The sequence below is a fragment of the Rhinolophus hipposideros genome (genome assembly GCF_964194185.1).
Source record: "Rhinolophus hipposideros genome assembly, contig: SUPER_9_unloc_4, whole genome shotgun sequence".
NCBI classification, from domain to species: Eukaryota; Metazoa; Chordata; class Mammalia; order Chiroptera; family Rhinolophidae; genus Rhinolophus; species Rhinolophus hipposideros.
This window is the reverse complement of record NW_027669494.1, coordinates 141908-162967: the sequence shown is the minus strand read 5'-3', so window position 1 is coordinate 162967 and position 21060 is coordinate 141908. Positions and strand designations below refer to the sequence as shown.

At 39.6% G+C, this 21060-nt stretch overlaps 1 protein-coding gene across 4 annotated transcripts in view; it reads left to right on the top strand.

The window, feature by feature from the left end:
- LOC308502960 (uncharacterized protein) overlaps positions 1-21060 on the top strand; it is a 90989-nt gene that overhangs the window by 67222 nt on the left and 2707 nt on the right. The window lies entirely within an intron of this gene.

The window sequence follows — 21060 nt, the reverse complement described above, 5'->3', positions numbered from 1 at the left end:
AAGTATCCATTGGATACCCTACAAAATCTTTACGAAATTATTGATTACATTCCCCAAATTGACTCTCGTATCCCCGTGGCACTCTTGTGGTTACCAACTGTTCATTCTGATCCCCTCACTTTCCCCCTAATCCCCACCCCCTCATCTAGCAACCCTCAGTTTTTCCTCTGTGTCTTTGAGACTGTTTCTGATTAGTTCATTCATTTATTATTTTCTTTAGATTCCCCATATGAGATCATATGGTATTTGTCTTTCTCTGTCTGACTTATTTCACTTAATATAATGTTCTCTAGGTCCATCCATATTGTTGCATGGTAAGATTTCATTCTTCTTCATGGCTGAGAAATACTCCATTGTATAACTGTACCAGTTTCTTAATCCAATCGTTTACCAATGGGCATTTCGATTGTTTCCATGTTTTGGCTATTGTGTATAGTGCTGCAATAAAGATAGTGGTGTATAAATTTTTTTGAATTAGAGTTTTGGATTTCTCCGGATAGATACCTAGGAGTGGAATTGCTGGGTCATAGGGTAGTTCCATTCTCAGATTTTTGAGATACCTCCATACTGTTTTCCATAGTGGCTGCACCAATCTGCAATCCCACCAACAGTGCACAAGCGTTCCCTTTTCTCCACATCCAGGCCAACACTTGTTGTTTGTTGATTTGTTGATGAAAGCCATTTTGACTTGGGTGAGGTTGTATCTCATTGCGGTTTTTATTTGCATTTCTCTAATGATTAGTGAAGTTGAGCATTTTTCATATGTCTGTTTCCCATCTGTATGTCCTTTTTAAAAAAATTACTCTCCATGTCCTCTACACATTTTTTAACTGGGTTGTTTGTTATTTTGGAGTTCAGTTGACTGAGATTTTTTATAAATATGGGATTTTAACCCCTTATCAGATATATCATTGGCAAATATCTTCTCCATTCAGTAGGATCCCTTTTTTTTATTATCATTTTTTTATTTTTTATAGTTTTATTTTATTTTATTTTATTTTATTTTTACATCCCTCACACCGTGAACCCCCCTCCCCCCAGCCACCACCCCCCCGACCTCACACTGATCCATCACATTATACACCTAAAATTATAGTTGGCATTCATTAATGTCCAGCCTCTGGTGTACAATGCCATGACCAGGCATCCACAGCATCCCTGAGGTGGTCTCCCAAACAGGACACATGTCCATCGGACACCCAACAAAATCCCCAAACACTATTGAATAAGTTCCCCAAAGTAATTCTCAAAAAACCCTGAGGCCATCCTGTGGTCACCAGCCGCCCCCCAATCCCTTCACCCTTCCCCCCATCCCCAACCCCCTCCCCCCCGCCCATGTAACAACTCTCGGTTTTTTGTGTCCCCAAAACTGTTTCTGATTAGTTCATACACATATTCTTTTCTTTAGATTCCGCATATAAGTGAGATCATATGGTACTTGTCTTTCTCTTTCTGACTTATTTCACTTAACATAATGTTCTCTAGATCCATCCATGTTGTTGCAAATGATAAGATTTCTTTTTTCTTTATGGCTGCGTAGTACTCCATTGTATAAATGTACCACAGCTTCTTAATCCAGTCATCGACCGATGGGCATTTCGGTTGTTTCCATATCTTGGCTATTGTGTAAAGTGCTGCAATAAACATAGAAGTGCATACAGATTTTTGAATTGGAGCTTTGGATTTCTCCGGGTAGATGCCTAGGAGTGGAATTACTGGATCATAGGGTAGTTCCATTTTCAGATTCCTGAGATACCTCCATACTGTTTTCCATAGTGGCTGCACTGATCTGCAATCCCACCAACAGTGCACTAGCGTTCCCCTTTCTCCACATCCCCGCCAGCATTTGTTGTTTGTTGATTTATTGATAATAGCCATTTTGACTGGGGTGAGGTGGTATCTCATTGTGGTTTTGATTTGCATTTCTCTGATGGTTAGTGAGGTTGAGCATTTCTTCATATGTCTTCTTGCCTTCTGTATGTCCTTTTTAGAAAAATGTCTCCTCAAGTCCTCTGCCCATTTTTTAATTGGGTTGTTTGTTTTTTTGGAGTTGAGTTGAGTAAGTTTTTTATAGATTTGTGATATTAATCCCTTATCAGATATATCATTGGCAAATATCTTTTCCCATTCAGTAGGATCCCTTTTTGTTTTATTGATGGTTTCCTTTGCTGTGAAAAAAACTTTTTAGTTTGATGTGATCCCACATGATTATTTTTTCTCTTACTTCTCTTGGCTGAGAGGATGTATCAGTAAAAATCTTACTCCAGGTAATGTCTTTAAAGTTTCTTCCTATATTTTCTTCTAGAAATTTTATGGTTTCAGATCTTACACTTATGTCTTTAATGCATTTTGAATTTATTCTTGTATATCGTGTAAGGAAGTGGTCCAGCTTCATTCTTTTGCATGTGTCTGTCCAGGTTCGCCAACACCATTTATTGAATAGACTGTCTTTACCCCACCATAAATTCTTGCTTCCATTGTCATAGATTGAATGACAATATAGGCATGGATTTATTGCTGGGCTCTCTATTGTGTTCCATTGATCAATGTATCTGTTTTTATACCAGTATCGTGGTGTTTGATTACTGTAGCCTTGTAGTATAATTTGATGTCAGGTATCGTTATACCTCCCACTTTATTCCTATTTCTCAAGATTGCCGAGGCCAACCAGGATCTTTTATGGTTCCATATAAATTTCAGGATTATACGTTCTATTCCTGTGAAAACCATCCTTGGTAATATGATGGAAATTGCGTTGAATTCGTATGTTGCCTTAGGCAGTATGGACATTTTCACTCTATTAATTCTTCTTATCCATGAGCATAGTATGTGCTTCCATCTATTTGTATCCTCTTTAATTTCTTTCTTCAGTGTCTTATAATTTTCTGAGTATAGATGTTTTACTTCTTTCATTAAATTTATTCCCAGGTATTTTATAGTCTTTGGAGCAATTGTAAATGGGATTCTTTTCTTAATTTCTCCTGATATTTTATTATTGGTATATACACATGCAACTGATTTCTGAATATTAATTTTGTATCCTGCTACTTTACTAAATACATTGATCAGTTCTAATGGTTTTTTGGTGGAGTCTTTAGGGTTCTCTCTATATAGTATCATGTCATCTGCATATAATAACAATTTTACTTCCTCCTTACCAATTTGGATGCCTTTTATTTATTTTTCTTGTCTGATTGCTGTGGCTAGGACTTCCAGCACTATGTTGAATAGAAGTGGAGAAAGTGGGAAACCTTGCCTTGTTCCTGATCTTAAGGGGAATATTTTAGCTTTTCCCCATTGAGTGTGATGTTAGCTGTGGGTTTATCATATATGGTCTCTATTATGTTGAGATATGGTCTCTCTATTCCCATTTTCTTAAGAGTTTTTATCATAAATGGCTGCTGGATTTTGTCAAATGCTTTTTCTGCATCTAATTGATATGATCATATGATTTTTATTTTTTATTTTGTTAATGTGGTGTATCACGTTAATTGATTTGCGGATGTTGAACCACCCTTGCATACCAGGAATGAATCCCCCTTGATCATAGTGTATGATTTTTTTAATGTATTGCATAATCCTGTTCAGTAATATTTTGTGGAGGGTTTTTGCATCTATGTTCTTTAGAGATACAGGCCTATAGTTTTTTGTTTGTTTGTTTGTTTTTTGTAGTGTCTTTGTCTGATTTGGGGATCAGAGTGATAGTGGCCTCGTAAAAAGGTTTTGGGAGCCTTCCCTCCTTCTGAATTTTTTGGAATAGCTTGAGGAGAATAGGTGATAATTCTTTTTTGAATGTTTTGTAAAATTCACCTGTAAAGCCATCTGGTCCAGCACTTTTGTTTGTTGGGAACTTGTTGATTACTGATTCAACTTCCCTGGTGGTAATCAGTCTATTCAGGTTTACCATTTCTTCTTCTTTTTTTTTTTTAATTTATTTATTGGGGTGACAATTGTTAATGAAATTACATAATTTCAGGTGTACAATTCCGTATTACACCATCAACAAATCCCATTGTGTGTTCACCACCCAGAGTCAGCTCTCCTTCCATCACCATATATTTGATCCCCCTTACCCTCATCTCCCTCCCCCCACCCCCCTTACCCTCTGGTAACCACTAAAATATGTCTGTGTCTATGAGTTCTTGTTTCTCATTTGTTTGTCTTGTTTTTGGTTTATATACCACATATCAGTGAAATCATAGGGTTCTCTGCTTTTTCTGTCTGACTTATTTCGCTTAGCATTATGTTCTCAAGATCCATCCATGTTGTCAGAAATGTTCCTATATCATCTTTCCTTAACGCTGAATAGTATTCCATTGTGTATATATACCACAACTTCTTTATCCATTCATCTATCGAAGGACATTTTGGTTGTTTTCATGTCTTGGCCACTGTAAACAAAGCTGCAATGAACATTGGAGTACATGTGTCTCTATAGAGAAATGCTTTTATATTTTTGGGGTAGATACCCAGGAGAGCGATTGCTGGGTCATATGGTAATTCTATTCGTAATTTCTTGAGGAACCTCCACACTGCCTTCCATAGCGGCTGCACCAGTCTGCATTCCCACCAACAGTGTATGAGGGTTCCTTTTTCTCCACAGCCTCTCCAACACTTGTTGCTATTTGTCTTGTTGATGATAGCCATTCTGACTGGGGTGAGGTGATATCTCATTGTGGTTTTTATTTGCATTTCTCTGATGATTAGTGATATTGAGCATTTTTTCATATGTCTATTTGCCATTTCTAAGTCCTCTTTAGAGAAATGTCTCTTTAGGTCCTCTGACCATTTTTCAATTGGGTTGTTCGTTTTTTTGTTGTTGAGTTTCATGAGTTCCTTGTATATTTTGGATATTAGACCCTTATCGGAGGAACTATTTGCAAAAATCTTCTCCCATTCAGTCGGTAGCCTCTTTATTTTGTCGATGGTTTCTTTTGCTGTGCAGAAACTTTTAAGTTTCATATAGTCCCATTTGTTTATTTTATCTTTTACTTCCATTGCCTTTGGAGTCAAATTCATAAAATGCTCTTTGAACCCAAGGTCCATAAGTTTAGTACCTATGTTTTCTTCTATGCAGTTTATTGTGTCAGGTCTTATGCTTAAGTCTTTGATCCATTTTGAAATAATTTTGGTACATGGTGACAGATAACAGTCCAGTTTCATTTTTTTGCACGTGGCTATCCAATTCTCCCAGCACCATTTATTGAAGAGGCTGTCTTTTCTCCATTGTATGTTTTTAGCTTCTTTGTCAAAAATTATCTGTCCATATTTATGTGGTTTTATTTCTGGGTTCTCAATTCTATTCCATTGGTCTATGTGTCTGTTTTTCCGCCAATACCATGCTGTTTTGATTATCGTAGCCCTGTAGTACAAGCTAAAGTCAGGCAGTGTGATACCTCCAGCACTGTTCTTTTTTCTTAAGATTGCTTTGGCTATTCGGGGTCTTTTGTGGTTCCAAACAAATCTGATGATTTTTTGTTCTATTTCTTTAAAAAATGCCATTGGGATTTTGATGGGGATTGCATTAAATCTGTATATTGCTTTGGGTAATATGGCCATTTTAACTATGTTGATTCTTCCAAGCCATGAGCACGGAATGTCCTTCCATTTCTTTGTGTCATCTTCAATTTCTTTCAAAAATGTCTTATAGTTTTCAGCATATAAATCCTTCACATCCTTGGTTAAATTTATTCCTAGGTATTTTATTCTTTTTGCTGCAATTGCAAAGGGAATTGTTTTTTGTATTTCTTTTTCTGAGAGTTCATTGTTAGTATATAGGAATGCAATGGACTTTTGTACGTTGATTTTGTAGCCAGCAACTTTACTGTATTCATTGATTGTTTCTAACAGCTTTTTGGTGGAGTCTTTAGGGTTTTCTATATATAGCATCATATCATCTGCAAAGAGTGATATTTTAACTTCTTCATTCCCAATTTGGATGCCTTTTATTTCTTTCTCTTGCCTGATAGCTCTGGCAAGGACTTCCAACACTATGTTGAAAAGCAGAGGTGACAGGGGACAGCCCTGTCGTGTTCCTGAATGTAGAGCAAAGGGCTTCAGTTTTTCACCATTAATTATGAGATTAGCTGAAGGCTTGTCATAGATTGCCTTTATTATGTTGAGGTATTTTCCTTCTATACCTATTTTATTAAGTGTTTTAATCATAAATGGATGTTGTATCTTGTCAAATGCTTTTTCTGCATCAATTGATGGAATCATATGATTTTTGTCCTTTATTTTGTTTATGTGATGTATCACATTGATGGATTTGCGGATGTTGAACCATCCTTGTGCCCCGGGGATGAACCCCACTTGGTCATGATGAATAATCTTTTTAATGCATTATTGTATTCGATTTGCTAAAATTTTGTTTAGGATTTTTGCATCAGTATTCATCAGAGATATAGGTCTGTAGTTTTCTTTTTTTGTGTTGTCCTTACCAGGTTTTGGTATCAGGGTAATGTTGGCCTCATAAAATGAGTTAGGGAGTACTGACTCTTCTTCAATTTTTTGGAAGAGTTTGAGCAGGATTGGTATTAGATCCTCTTTGAAGGTTTGGTAGAATTCACTAGTGAAGCCATCTGGTCCTGGACTTTTGCTTTTCAGAAGGTTTTGGATGACTGATTCAATGTCTTTACTGGTGATCGGTCTGTTTAGGTTTTCCAGTTCTTCACGGTTCAGCCTTGGAAGGCTATTTGTTTCTAAGAACTTGTCCATTTCTTCTAGGTTATTAAATTTGGTGGCATATAGTCCTTCATAGTATTCTTGGATGATCCTTTGTATTTCTGTGGTGTCCGTGATAACTTCCCCTTTCTCATTTCTGATTTTGTTAATTAGTGTCTTCTCTCTTTTTATCTTAGTGAGTCTAGCCAAGGGTTTCTCGATTTTATTAATGTTTTCAAAGAACCAGCTCTTTGTCACATTAATTTTTTCTATTGTCTTTTTGTTCTCTATTTCATTTAGCTCTGCTCTGATTTTTGTTATTTCCTTTCTTCTGCTGACTTTGGGTTTCACTTGTTCTTCTTTTTCTAGTTCTTTGAGGTGTAACATGAGGTTGTTTATTTGGGATTTTTCTTGTTTCTTGCGATAGGCCTGTAATGATATAAATTTCCCTCTTATAACTGCTTTCGCCGCATCCCAAAAATTTTGGTAGGATGTATTTTCATTGTCATTTGTTTCTATGTATCTTTTGATCTCTCCTCTAATTTCTTCTTTGACCCAGTCGTTCTTTAAAAGTATGTTGTTTAATCTCCATGTATTTGTGTTTCTTTTTGCTTTCTCATCGCAGTTGATATCCAATTTCAAAGCCTTGTGATCAGAGAATATGCTTGGTATGATTTCAATCTTCTTAAATTTGCTGAGGCTGCTTTTATGTCCCAATATATGGTCTATCCTTGAGAATGTTCCATGTACACTCGAAAAGAATGTATAGTCTGATGTTTTAGGATGAAGTGCTCTATATATGTCAATGATGTCCATTTCATTTAATGTGTCATTTAGGGCTGCAATTTCGTTATTTATTTTCTGTTTGGATGATCTATCCATAGCTGTCAATGATGTATTTAAGTCCCCTAGTATAATTGTGTTTTGGTCAATTTCTCCCTTTAGTTCTGTTAGTAGTTGCTTGGTGTATTTTGGTGCTCCCTGATTGGGGGCATAAATATTGATGACTGTTATGTCTTCTTGTTGTATAGTCCCCTTTACCATTATGAAATGTCCATCTTTGTCTCTTGTTATCTTTTTCACCCTGAAGTCTGTTTCATCTGATATCATTATGGCTACACCTGATTTTCTCTGGGTACCATTTGCTTGGAGTGCCAATTTCCACCCTTTCACTTTGAGTCTATGCTTGTCCTTGTAGCTGAGATGTGTCTCTTGGAGACAGCATATGGTTGGGTTTAGTTTTTTGATCCAATCTGCTACTCTGTGTCTCTTTATTGGTGAGTTCAGTCCATTTACATTTAGGGTGATTATTGATATGTGAGGATTTCCTGTCATTCTGTCTTTAGTTTTCTGGTAAGGCTGTGTCTCCATTGTTTCTTTGCCTTTTTGTTGTTGTCTATTATTTCTGTGTGGTGGTATTCTATGATGTTTCCCTCTGTTTCTTCTTTTATTACAGTATATATTTCAGTTCTGGATTTTTTTTGAGTGGTTACCCTTAAGATTATGTAAAAGAAAGTTTGATATTTAGAGTATTCCATTTTCTTCAGCACGCTTACTTTCTCCATTCCCATATTCCGGTTCAGGCCTTTACGCTCCCCCTTTTTATGTTTCGGTTGCCACAAATTGTCCCTGTTGATGGTGGTCTAATAGCCTCCTTTAGTATTTCTTGTAGTGCAGGTCTTGTATTAGAAAATTCCCTCAGCTTCTGTATGTCTGGAAAGGTCTTTATTCCTCCTTCATATCTAAAGGATATCTTTGCTGGATATATTATTCTTGGCTCATGATTTCTCTCTTTCAGTAGTTTGAATATTTGGTTCCACTCCCTCCTGGCTTGTAGAGTTTCTGCTGAAAAATCGGATGATAATCTAATGGGCTTTCCTTTGTAGGTTACCGTCTTCTTTTCCCTGGCTGCCTTGAGGATTCTTTCTTTGGAGTTAATTTTAGACAGCTTGAATACAATGTGTCTTGGAGAAGGCCTGTTGGTATTGAGGTAATTAGGTGTTCTATTTGCTTCTTGGATTCGAGGATCCAGTTCTGTCCACAAATTTGGGAAGTGCTCATTGACAATTTCTTTGAGTATATTCTCTGTTCCCTTCTCTCTTTCTTCTCCTTCTGGTATGCCCATTATTCTTATATTGCTCTTTCTGATGGAGTCAGAAAGTTCTTGTAGAGTTCTTTCATTTCTTTTAAGTCTCAAGTCTCTTTCTTCTTCCATCTGTGTAATTTCCAGGTTTCTATCTTCGATGTCACTGATTCTTTCTTCCATCTGGTCAACTCTACTACCTAAGCTGGTTATTTCATTCTTAATTTCTTCTATTGAGTTCTTAATCTCCAGAAATTCCATTTGATTCTTTTTTAAAATTTCAATCTCTTTCGTAAAATGCTCATGTTGTTCTTTGATTGCGTTTCTGAGTTCATTAAATTGCCTTTCTGTGTTTTCTTGCATCTCTTTGAGGGTTTTCAGAACTGCAATCTTGAATTCTCTATCATTTAAGTCACATATTTCCATATCTCTAAGTTCTTTTTCTGGAGACTTTTCACTTTCTTTTTGAGCTGTCTTGTTGCCTTGGTTATTCATGGCAATTACTGATTTATTATTTCTCTTTCTAGACATCTACAGGAGTGGCTTCTTCAACAGGTTGATAGGAAGAGGTCTCTCTGACACAGTAGTGCTATACTTTCTCTGCAGTTTTCCAGCTTCTCACACAATGGGGGGATTCCCTGGGAGACGGGCCTCTCCTCTGTTAACAGTTCACCTGGGTCATAGGGTGTCAAATCCCTGTGGGGGTGCGGAGAGCTTTTGAAGTTCCAAAGCTCTTTCTGCACCAGATTCAGAGCCCGTATGTTTCAGCAGTTCTGTTTACTCCTGCAGGGATCCGCCCAGATAGGTGGGGCCAGGGGCGGGGTGAGTTGTGAGAGGTGGCCCAGTTGTGAGAGGTGGCCCAGGTGAGTGTGTGGTGGTGGCGGCGACCACCACCACAGCCGGTCCTGCTTCCACAGCTCCCTCCCCTTTGCCGTAACTAGTTGGGCTGCGAATCTGTTTCTGCGGTCCACAGTTCTCAGAACAGCAAAGATCCTGTCCTTGTGATCTGACACTGCTAGTTTATCGCTTCTAGCACCGGGCAGGTGGGGGTGGGGCGAGCTCTGGGAGGGTAGGGAGGGGCGGCTAGTCTCTGTGCCTAAGGCTTTTGTTCTCTGCTCGGCAGTGAGGGCTTAACCACAGTTTTCAGCCTTCTTCCCTCAGTCTTTTCTCCGAGGTCTGCCGTGAACGTTGGGTTCAGCTGTGCTATATGCTGCCCCCTCAGCCCTGTGGGCCGTAAGCCGAGCCCTAGCAGTCCGAGTCCTTCCCTCTCCCGCAGCTGTGGTAGTTCCGGGATGCAGCGAGCTCGGAGCACTGAGCTAGGTCTTTGTCCTGCGCCCGCGGGGCTCCGTCCCGCACTTCTCCCTTCCCTCTTCCCCCGCTCGCGCGATTCACCCACCTGGAGGTGAATTCAGTAGTGGACCTCTTCGTCTTGCCTGTCTGCTGTGCAGGGAGTCCTTTGTGGAGTTATTGTTGTCCGATTAGTTGTAAATTCCAGGAGAGCTTTACAGAGGCTCACCTCACGCTGCCATTTTGATCAAGACTCTCACCATTTCTTCTTGAGTTAGCCTTGGAAGGATGTATGCTTCTAGAAAATTTTCTATTTCTTCCAGATTGTCTAATTTGTTGGCATATAGATGCTGATAGTAATTTCTTAAATATTTTTGTATTTCTGTGGTGTCTGTTGTCACTTCTCCTCTTTCATTTCTGATTTTATTAATTTGGGTCCTCTCTCTCTCTCTTTTTGATAAGTCTGGCTAAAGGTTTGTTGACTTTGTTTATTTTGTCTAAAAAACAACTCTTGGATTCATTGATGTTTTTTATTGTTTTTCTGGTTTCTATTTCATTTATTTCCGCTCTGACCTTTATTATGTCCCTCTTTGTACTCCCTTTGCGGTTATTTTGCTGTTCTTTGTCCTGATCCCTTAAGTGTGAAAATAAACTGTTGATTAGTGATTTTTTTGGTTTCTTTAGGTAGGCCTGCAATGCTGTGAATTTCCCTCCTAGGACTGTTTTCGCTGCATCCCATAGATTTGGTTTGTCATGTTTTGATTTTCATTTGTCTCGAGACATGTTTTGATTTCTTCCTTGATCTCATTGTTGATCCATTCATTATTTAGTAACATGTTATTCATGCTCCATGAATTTGTGTGTCTTCCAGTTTTTTTCCTGTAGTTGATTTCTGATTTTATAGCGCTGTGGTCAGAGAAGACAATTGGTATGATTTCAATTTTCTTACATTAATCAAGACTTGTTTTCTGGCCTAACACGTGGTGTATCTTGGAAAATGTCCCGTGTGCGCTTGAGAAGAACGTGTATTCTGCAGCTTTGGGGTGAAATTCTCTGAAAATGTTGATTAAATACAAATGGTCCAATGTGTCATTTAAGGCCATTGTTTCCATATTGATTTTCTGTCTGGAATACCTGTCCCTTGTCAGAGGTGTGTTGAAGTCCCCTACTATGATAATATTACTGTTGAGTTCTGTCATTATGTCAGTAAATATCTGTTTTATATATTTAGGTGCTCCTCTGTTGGGTGCATAGATGTTTACTAGGGTTATGTACTCTTGTCGGACCAATTCCTTTACTATGTATAGTGCCCATCTTTGTCTTTTAATATATTCTTCAGTTTAAAGTCTATTTTGTCAGATATAAGTATTGCAACTCCAGCTTTTTTCTCATTTCTGTTTGCATGAAATATCTTACTCCAAGCCATCACTTTCAGCCTGTGTGTGTCTTTTGATCTGAGGTGAGTCTCTTGTCTACAGCATATACAAGGGTCTTGCTTTCTTATCCACTCAGCCACCCTATGTCTCTTGATTGGAGCATATAATCCGTTTGCATTTAAAGTGATTATTGATAGGTACATAGTTATTGCCATTTTTAAATTTGTAGTTAGATTGTTTTCATCTTTCTTCTGTTTACAGAAGCCCTTTTAATATTTCCTGCGATGCTGCCTTAGTGGTAATAAATTCCTTTAGCTTATTCTTTTCTGGGAAGCTCTTTATCTCTCCTTCAATTTTAAATGATAGCCTTGCTGGATAAAGCAATCTAGGTTGTAGGCCCTTGTTTTTCATCATTTTGAGTACCTCCTGCCCCTCCCTCCTGGCCTGCAATGTTTCTGTAGAAAAGTCATTTGATAGTCTTACAGGAGTTCCCTTGTATTTAACTTGCTATCTTTCTCTTGCTGCTTTTAGGATTCTGTCTTTGTCTTTAATCTTTACCGTGTTAACTGTAATGTGTCTTGGTGTGGGCCTGTTTGGGTTTATCCTGGTTGGAACTCTCTGCACTTCCTGGAGTTATACGTCGGTTTCCTTCACCAGGTTAGGGAAGTTTTCAGACATTATAACTTCAAATATGTTCTCGATCCCTTGCTTCCTTTCTTCACCTTCTGGTATTGCTGTGATGCGCATGTTGTTGCACTTGATGTTATCCCAGAGGACTCTTAAGCCATTTTCGTTGTTTTTTACTCTTTTTTCTTTTTGTTGTTCCATGTGGGTGATCTCTGCTGACTTGTCTTCATGTCGCTGATTCGATCCTCTGCTTCATCTAGCCTGCTGTAATTCCTTCAAATGGGTTCTTTATTTCAGTTATTGTATTCCTTAGTTCTAACTGGTTGTTCATTATGATTTCTCCATCCTTCTTTATGTCGTCACTAAACCCCTTCAGTATTCTTATCATCAGTGTTCTGAACTCTGTCTCTGACAGGTTGGTTACCTGTATTTCATTTGGTTCCAATTCTGGAGGTTTCTTCTGTTCTTTTATTTGGGACATGTTTCTTTGTTTCCCCATTCTGGCTGACTCTCTGTGTTTGCTTTGATGTATTAGGTAGGTCCCTTATGGGTCTTTGTTTTTATTGGTTATCTTACGTAGTATGCGTCCTTTATATTTGACTTGCATGACTTTCTTCTTCTCCTCTGCGTGTGCACCAAAGGTGACTCTCGTTTTGTGTATATTGTCCTGTTAAAGTTGATCTTGAATTGCTTTTGGCTGGTCAGTAGGTGGGATTGACTCCTAGGCTGACTAGTTGTGAGACTTGGCTCTGCCCACAGTGGTAGTTCTGCTGAGTGAGGGTTGACTGCTCAAATGAGGCTTGGCCCCTATGGGCTCTTGTGCCTGTAGAGAATTCCTTCTGGGTGTGTCACTTGTAGGTCAAACCCGATAATACTCTAACTTGGTCTGGAGTCGGCCTCAGGGTGTTTTGAATCTTGTGCCTCTTGAGCTGGGCCCTGGTGTAGAGCAATTTCAGAACAAAGCAAATCACCCAGCACAACAGCAACACCAACAGCAAAGAAAAAACAAATACACCCATGTAAAAACAACTGATAACCCACACTCAACACCGGCAAAAATATCAAAAATACACAAACAAAACAAAACCAAAAAAGCAGCGTCAGTCTTTGCTTAAGCCTACCAAGTAATCTCCAGGTTGTCCTCTCCTGTACCAAAGAGTCCTCTGCGTCTTGGGCAGGCAGAGATGCTCACCTGGTGCCCAGAGTGACCCTGGGACGGCAGTTTTAGATGTGTGGTGCCATAAATTCTGAATGTCAGTTTTTACAAAGTCAGTGCATTTTCCTCTCTTGCCTGCACATATGCGCACTGAGAGTAACACAGCCAGCCCTGTGCCCAGGTCTCCTGAGTCTTAGGGTACTTCTTCCCTATGTGTGTGTGGAGGGCAGGAGATTTCTGAGTTGATGAAAGCCCAGAGCTGCGTCTGCCACCTACTGCTGATCCCTGGGAGTGCCTCCGCAGTTGTAATTGCCCTGCCCTAGGCAGGCCAGAAAAGGTGAGAGCTGGAGATGGAGGAGTCTTCTCTCTCCCAACCCAGTAGCGTCACACTCTTCCCAGCCTCTTCCCTGAGTCAGAGCTGCAAACCGGGTCCTCCCAGATCCTGAGTGCTCTGACTCCTCTGTAAACTGACACTGCTCTTCAGTTCAGGGGCCAGCTTGAGTCTCTGGAAAGGCAGGGGTAGGATTGGGAGAGTGGGCGGAGGGGCCCAGGTGTGTTGATCATGTCCTTTGTCCGACCTAGGGCCCAGCTGGAGGTCTCAGCTGAGGTGACTGCCTCAAATGCTGGATATGCTGCTCTCTTGGCAGGAGAGATCAGCTGTGGGATGCAGGGAAAGAGCCTATGTCTTGGCTCTTGTGGTCTCTGTTCTGTCCTGGGATCCTCTGTGTCTCCACAGCCGCAGATGCGGGCTGAGGTCGCCACTCCGCCCCCTTCTGTCTTCCCCTGCTCGCCCAATTTGCCCACCTTCAAGTAATCCTCGAACGAGTCTCTTACCTTTTCTGTGTGATGAGCAGAGTCCATTGACCTGGTCAAAGAAGAAATAAGAGGATAGATCAAAAGATACATAGAAGAATGACATCATAGGAATGGCAGCAGTCGCTGCTGCCATTCGTATGATGTCACTCTTCGCTGCTGCCATTCGTATGATGTCACTCTTCGCTGCTGCCATTCCTATGATGTCACTCTTCTATGTATCTTTTGATCTATCCTCTTATTTCTTCTTTGACCAGGTCGTTCTTTAAAAGTATGTTGTTTAATCTCTATGTATTTGTGGTTTTTCCTGCTTTCTTTTTGCAGTTGATATCCAATTTCAAAGCCTTGTGATCAGAGAATATGTTTGTTTGGTATGATTTCCATCTTCTTAAATTTGCTGAGGCTAGTTTTATGTCCCAATAGATGATCTATCCTTGAGAATGTTCCATGTACACTCGAAAAGAATGTTTAGTCTGATGTTTTAGGATGAAGTGCTCTATAAATGTCAGTTATGTCTAGTTCATCTAATGTGTCATTTAGGGCTGCTATTTATTTATTTATTTTGTTTGAATGATCTATCCATAGCTGTCAATGATGTGTTTAACTCCCCTAGTATAATTGTGTTTTGGTCCATTTCTCCCTTTAGTTCTGTTAGTAGTTTCTTGGTATATCTTGGTGCTCCCTGATTGGGGGCAGAAATATTGATGACTGTTATGTCTTCTTGTTGTATAGTCCCCTTCATCATTATGAAATGTCCATCTTTGTCTCTTGTTACCTTTTTTATCCTGAAGTCTGTTTCATCTGATATCAATCAGTATGGTTACACCTGACTTTCTCTGGATACCATTTGCTTGGAGTGTCAATTTCCATCCTTTCACGTTGAGTCTATGTTTGTCCTTGTAGCTGAGATGTGCCTCTTGGAGGCAGCATATGGTTGGGTTTAGTTTTTTGATCCAATCAGCTACTCTGTGCCTTTCTATTGGTGAGTTCAATCCATTTACATTTAGGGTGATTATTGATATGTGAGGATTTCCTATCATTCTATCTTTTCTTTTCTGGTAAGACTGTGTCTCCATTGTTTCTTTGCCTTTTCGTTGTTGTCTCTTATTTCTATGTGGTGGTATTCTATGATTTTTCCCTCTGTTTCTTCGTTTATTACATTATGTATTTCAGTTCTGGATTTTTTTTGAGTGGTTACCATTAAGTTTATGTAAAAGAAAGTTTGCTATTTAGAGTATTCCATTTTCTTCAGCATGCTTACTTTCTCCATTCCCATTTTCCGGTTCAGACCTTTACTCTCCCCACTTTTATGTTTTGGTTGCCACAAATTGTCCCTGTTGATGGTGGTCGAATAGCCTCCTTCAGCATTTCTTGTAGTGTAGGTCATGTATTAGAAAATTCTCTCAGCTTCTGTATGTCTGGAAAGGTCTTTATTTCTCCTTCATATCTAAAAGATGTTTTTGCTGGATATATTATTCTTGGCTCATAATTTCTCTCTTTCAATAGTTTGAATATTTGGTTCCACTCCCTCTTGACTCGTAGAGTTTCTGCTAAAGAAATCTGATGATAATCTAATGGGCCTTCCTTTGTAGGTTACCATCTTCTTTTCCCTGGCTGCCTTGAGGATTCTTTCTTTGTCATTGATTTTTGACAGCTTCAATATAATGTGCCTTGGAGAAGGCCTGTTGGGGTTGAGATAATTAGGTGTTCCATTTGTTTCTTGGATTTAAGGATCCAGTTCTTTCCATAAGTTTGGGAAGTTCTTATCAACTACTTGTTTACATATATTCTCTGTTCCCTTCTCTCTTTCTTCCCCTTCTGGTATGCCCATTATTCTTATATTGCTCTTTCTGATGGAGTCAGAAAGTTCTTGTAGAGTTCTTTCATTTCTTTTAAGTCTCAAGTCTCTTTCTTCTTCCATCCCTGTGATTTCCAGATTTCTAGCTTCGATGTCACTGATTCTTTCCTCCATCTGGTCAACTCTCCGACCTAAACTGGCTGTTTCATATGTCATTTCTTTTGATTTCTTAATCTCCAGAAATTCTATTTGGTTCTTTTTTAAAATTTCAATCTCTTTTGTAAAATACTCATTTTGTTCTTGATTATGTTTCTGAATTCATTAAACTGCCTGTCTGTGTTTTCTTGCATCTCATTGAGTTTTTTCAGAACTGCAATCTTGAATTCTCTGTCATTTAAGTCACATATTTCCATATCTTTAAGTTCATTTTCTGGAGACTTTTCAATTTCTTTCTGAGCTGTGTTGTTGCCATGGCTATTCATGGCAATTGGTGATTTATTATTTCTCTTCCTAGACATCTATAGGAGTGGGTTGTGCAACAGGTTGATAGAAAGAGGTCTTTCTTTTGCTTTCCAGTAGGTTTTGGGATAATGTTTTATTTTCTGTGTGACTGCAGCCGTTTGTTCTGTCTCACACTGTAGTGTTATGTTTTCTGTGCGCTATTCCGGCTTCTCACACAGTGGTGGGATTCCCTGGAAGGCGGGAGTCTCCTCTGTGAACAGTTCGCTGGGGTCACAAGGCCCTGCTTCCGTGGGGAAATGCGGAGAACTTCTGAAGTTTCAAAGCTCTTCCTGCACCAGATTCAGAGCCCCTGCATTTCAGCAGTTCTGTTTATTCCTGCAGGGGTCCACCCAGATAGGTGGGGACAGGGGTGGCACCGGTGGGTTGTGAGAGATGGCCCAGAGCAATGGTGGTGACAACCACCTCAGCGGGTCCTGCTTCCACAGCTCCCTCCTCTTTGCTGGAAGTACTTGGGCTGTGAGTCCTTGACTACAGACCACAGTTCTCAGAACTGCAAATATTCTGCTCTTTTGATCTGACACTGCTACTGTTCTGCTTCTAGCACTGGGCAGGTGGGGGCGGGTCGAGCTCTGGGAGGGCTGGGAGGGGGCAGCTAGTCTCAGTGTCTAAGTCTTCCATTCTTTACTCTGCAGTGAGGGCTTACCACTGTTTTCATCCTTCTTCCCTCAGTCTTTGCTCTGAGGTCTCTGCCATTAACGTTGGGTTCAGCTGTGTTATATGCTGTCCTCTCAGCCCTGTGGGCCATAAGCGGAGCCCTAGTAGCACGAGTTCTTTCCTCTTCTGTAGCTGTACTAGTTCCCGGACTCAGGGAGCTCGGAGCACTAAGCTAGGTCTGGGTCCTGAGCCTGCATGGCCCCGTCTCCGCACTTCTCCCTTCTCTCCTCCACCGCTCGAGCAATTTGTCCACCTGTAGGCTATTGCAGTAGTACGCCCCTTAGTCTAGCCGGTCTGCTGCGCAGGGAGTCCTTTGTGGAGTGATAGTTGTTCAACTTGTTGTAAATTCCAGGGAAGATTTCAAGAGGCACACCTCACACTGCCATTTTCACGACATCACTCTTTCTTTTTTCCCCTTAACTTTAGGAAGTATTGAACATGGTGACTGAAAAAAAGAAGGGGCTGGGAAATACATAGTGATAGTTAAATTTTCTTGGGAGGTTTCCCACAGTGATGGAGCTATGCAATTTGGTTAAGGGTAAGGAATCTTAATGTGACTTTTACATTACATCAGTGGGTCTTTTATAATACTCGTGCCTACGTGAAATCTGTAATGGATTCATTTACTTATTGTAATAGTCATGAAATCTTCCTGGTACATTTCAGTTTTTAAAACTATGTAGCATGTAATATATAGTTTTTATTTTATTACACTTTGTATTTTGGTATCACATAGTTGGTAGGCGTGAGTGTTTTCTCTATGTTTTTTTTTCTTTTTTTAAGTTATATTCAGTTGACATTCAGTATTATTTTATATTAGTTTCAGGTATTCTGGGTTCATCATTTAGACTAAAATAATAGAAACTTTGAAAATTTAGAACTCAAGTTCTCTATCTCAAAACCCATATTACAAAGGGATTCCACTATGTCCTCAATCATTACATTATGAATATATTTAACTGTCTTCATCTAATTGAAGAGTACATGTTTTGCTTAAAATAATAACTAATTTTAGAAGCAGAGGTTCTTAAACCATATACTAAAATGTCAAATTTCAGAAGGTTTTTAGTTTCGCTTCTTAAATGTAAAATTTTTCATTTCTGTTATAGTTGACATTCCATGATGTCAGCCTCAAGTATACAGCATAGTTGGTAGGCATTTATATAATGTGAAAACTGGTACCCCGATTAGTGTGGTATCCCTGACACCGTACTTAGTTATTACAATGTTATTTACTGTATTCTCTGTGCTGTGCTTGACATCTTCATGACTATTTTATAACTGCCACTTTGTACTTCTTAATCCTTTTTCCATTTCAAGCATTCCCCCAACAATCCTCGAACCGGGCAACGATCAGTTAGTTCTCTGCATCTATAAGTTTGTTTCTCTTTTCTATGTTCATTTATTTTTTTTGCATATCACCAATAAGTGAAATCAGGTGGTATTTGTCTTTCTCTGTCTGACTTTTTTCACTTAGAATAATACCCTCTAGGCCCACACACGTCACAAACGATAAGTACTTATTGTTTATTACAGACAAGTAGTATTTTGTTATATATATGTCCCACTTCTTCTTTATCCAAGATGATGGATCCTTTGGTTACTTTCTTACCTGGACTATTGAAAATAATGTGGCAATGACCATAGAAATGCATATTGCTTTTCAAATTAGTGTTTTGTGTTTCTGTGGAGGAAAACCCAGAAGAGGGACTGCTGTGCCACATGGTACTTCTATTTCTAAACTTTTGAGGAACTTCCATATTGTTTTCCATTGTCTGCCTGGATTTGCAGTCTCACCAACAGTGCACGAGGACTCCGTTTTTTTTCATATCCTCACCAACACTTGTTGCTTGTTGATTCATGGATCATGGACATTCTGACAGTTGTGAGGTGGTAGCTCATTGTGTTTTTAATTTGCATTGCTCTGATGATTAGTGGCACTGAGCATGTTTTCGTATGTTTCTTGGCTATCTGTGTGACCTCTTTGGAGAAAAGTCTATTCAGGTACTCTTCTCATTTTGTAATAGCATTGTTTGTCTTCTGGTGTTAAGGTTTATGAGTTCCTTATATGTTTTGGATGTCAACCCTTTATCAAATATATCATTGGCAAATATCTTCTCCATTCACCCGCTCGTGACTTCATGTTGTTGTTGGTTTCCTTTGCTGTGCAGATATTTTGTAGTTAGATTGTCGTGTATATGGGTCTTGCATTCTTAACCATTCAGCTACCTTATGTCTTTTCTGGAGCATTTAATCTATTTACACTTAAAGTAATTATTTGTAGGTACATAGTTATTGGCATTTTATTATTCACTTTTCTTCTCCTCCTCCTGCTCTTCCTCCTGCTCTTTTTCCGTCTTCTCCTCCTTCTCTTCCTCCTCCTCCTCCTCCTTCTCCTCCTCCTTTTTTTTCTCGTCGTGGTTTTACATTTCTTGTAATAGTGGTTTCCTAGGGCTGAACTGCATCACCTCCTTTTTCTCTGGCAAGCTCTTTACCTCTCGTTTGATTCTAAATGAGAGCCTTGCTGGATACAGTGCTCTTGGTTGTAAATTATTGCGTTTCATCACATTTCTATATTTCTTGTCCATTCCTCTGGCCTTCAGATTTACTTTTGAGAGATCACCTGACAGTCTTACGCGAGCTCCCTTGTATATAACTAACTGCTTTTCTCTTGCTGGTTTTAATATTCTCTCTGTGTCTTTACCTTTTGGCGTTTTAATTCTGGTATGTCTTGGTGTGGGCCTGTTTGGCTTTATTTTGTTTGTAACTCCCTGTGTTTCCTACACTTGTGTTTCCTTCAACAGGTTAGGGAAGATTTCCGTCATTATTTATTCAAATAGGTTTTCAATTCCTTTCTGTCTCTCTCTTCTCCTTTTGATAGCCCTACGAGTTCTGTTACACTTTATCTTGTCCCAGAAGTCCCTTAAAGTATTTTCTCTCTCTTTTTTTTTTACTCATAATCATTTTTCATATCTCTTTCTTCTGTTCTGATTGTGTGTTTTCTGCTACCTTGTCTTCCAAATCACTGATTTGAACGTCTGCCTCAACCAAATCTGGTGCTGATTCCATCTATTAATTACTCATTTGAGATGTTGTATTTTTCATATTTGACTTTTGTTAATGATTTCCATGTCCATTTTTTATGTTTGCTGTCTCGGTTGAAGTGTTACAACGTTTATCTATTTTTCTCCAAAGTTCACTGAGCGTCCTTAGAAGTAGTATTTTGAACTCTGTGTCTGGTAGATAGCTTGTGTCCATTAGTTCTTGTGTTTAGTTCTTTCTCTAGAGTTTTTTCCTGGTCTTTCATTAGAGAAATGTTTCTTTCTCTCTTCTTTTTTCACTGCATCTTTATTGTTGTTTCTCTGTATTCTGTAGATTGCTAATTCTCCTCATCTGGACAGTATTACCTTACATACCAGGTGTTGTGTGTGGCCCAGTGGTACAGACCCCGGTTACCTGAGCCTTGTGTTCCAGAAGCTCGTGTGGGTGATGTGTGCCCTCCTGTTGTACTTGAGCCTTATTGCTGTTGGCACATCTGGGTGTGGAATTGACCCTCAGGACGACTGGCTGTGACTACAGTAGATGAACCCCTGTGTGTGGGCTGACCCCACAGAGTGAGATCGGCTGTAGCAGGGCTCTGGTGTCTGGTCAGTCCATGGCTTGGGCGTGTCATTTGTGAAGCTAATTTGGTGCTGTTCTGGTGTCATTTGAAGCTGGTCCAAGGTGTGTTGGATTTGGGGCCTCTTGGGAGGGACTGTGGGGCAGGCCCAGGTCAGCTGCTGCTTGTGCCCAACCGGGAGCCACCTAGGGGAAGCTACAAAGTGACGTGCTGTGGGTAGCTGCGTTTGTGAGTTTGTAGGCACCTGCGAGGCGCTATGTTGTGAAGCAAGACAGGCTGATGGATAGGATCCTAGAAAGAAACGGAAGTCCTCAATATCATAAATTGCAGCCCGAGTGGCTGTTGTAAACTAGAATTGTGATGATGCAAACCTTTGTTTACTGAGTGACTCCCCATGACGTGAGGGTAGAATTCATCTGCTAGCATGACACGTGCCTTCTTTGATTTGGTTCTGATTCTGCA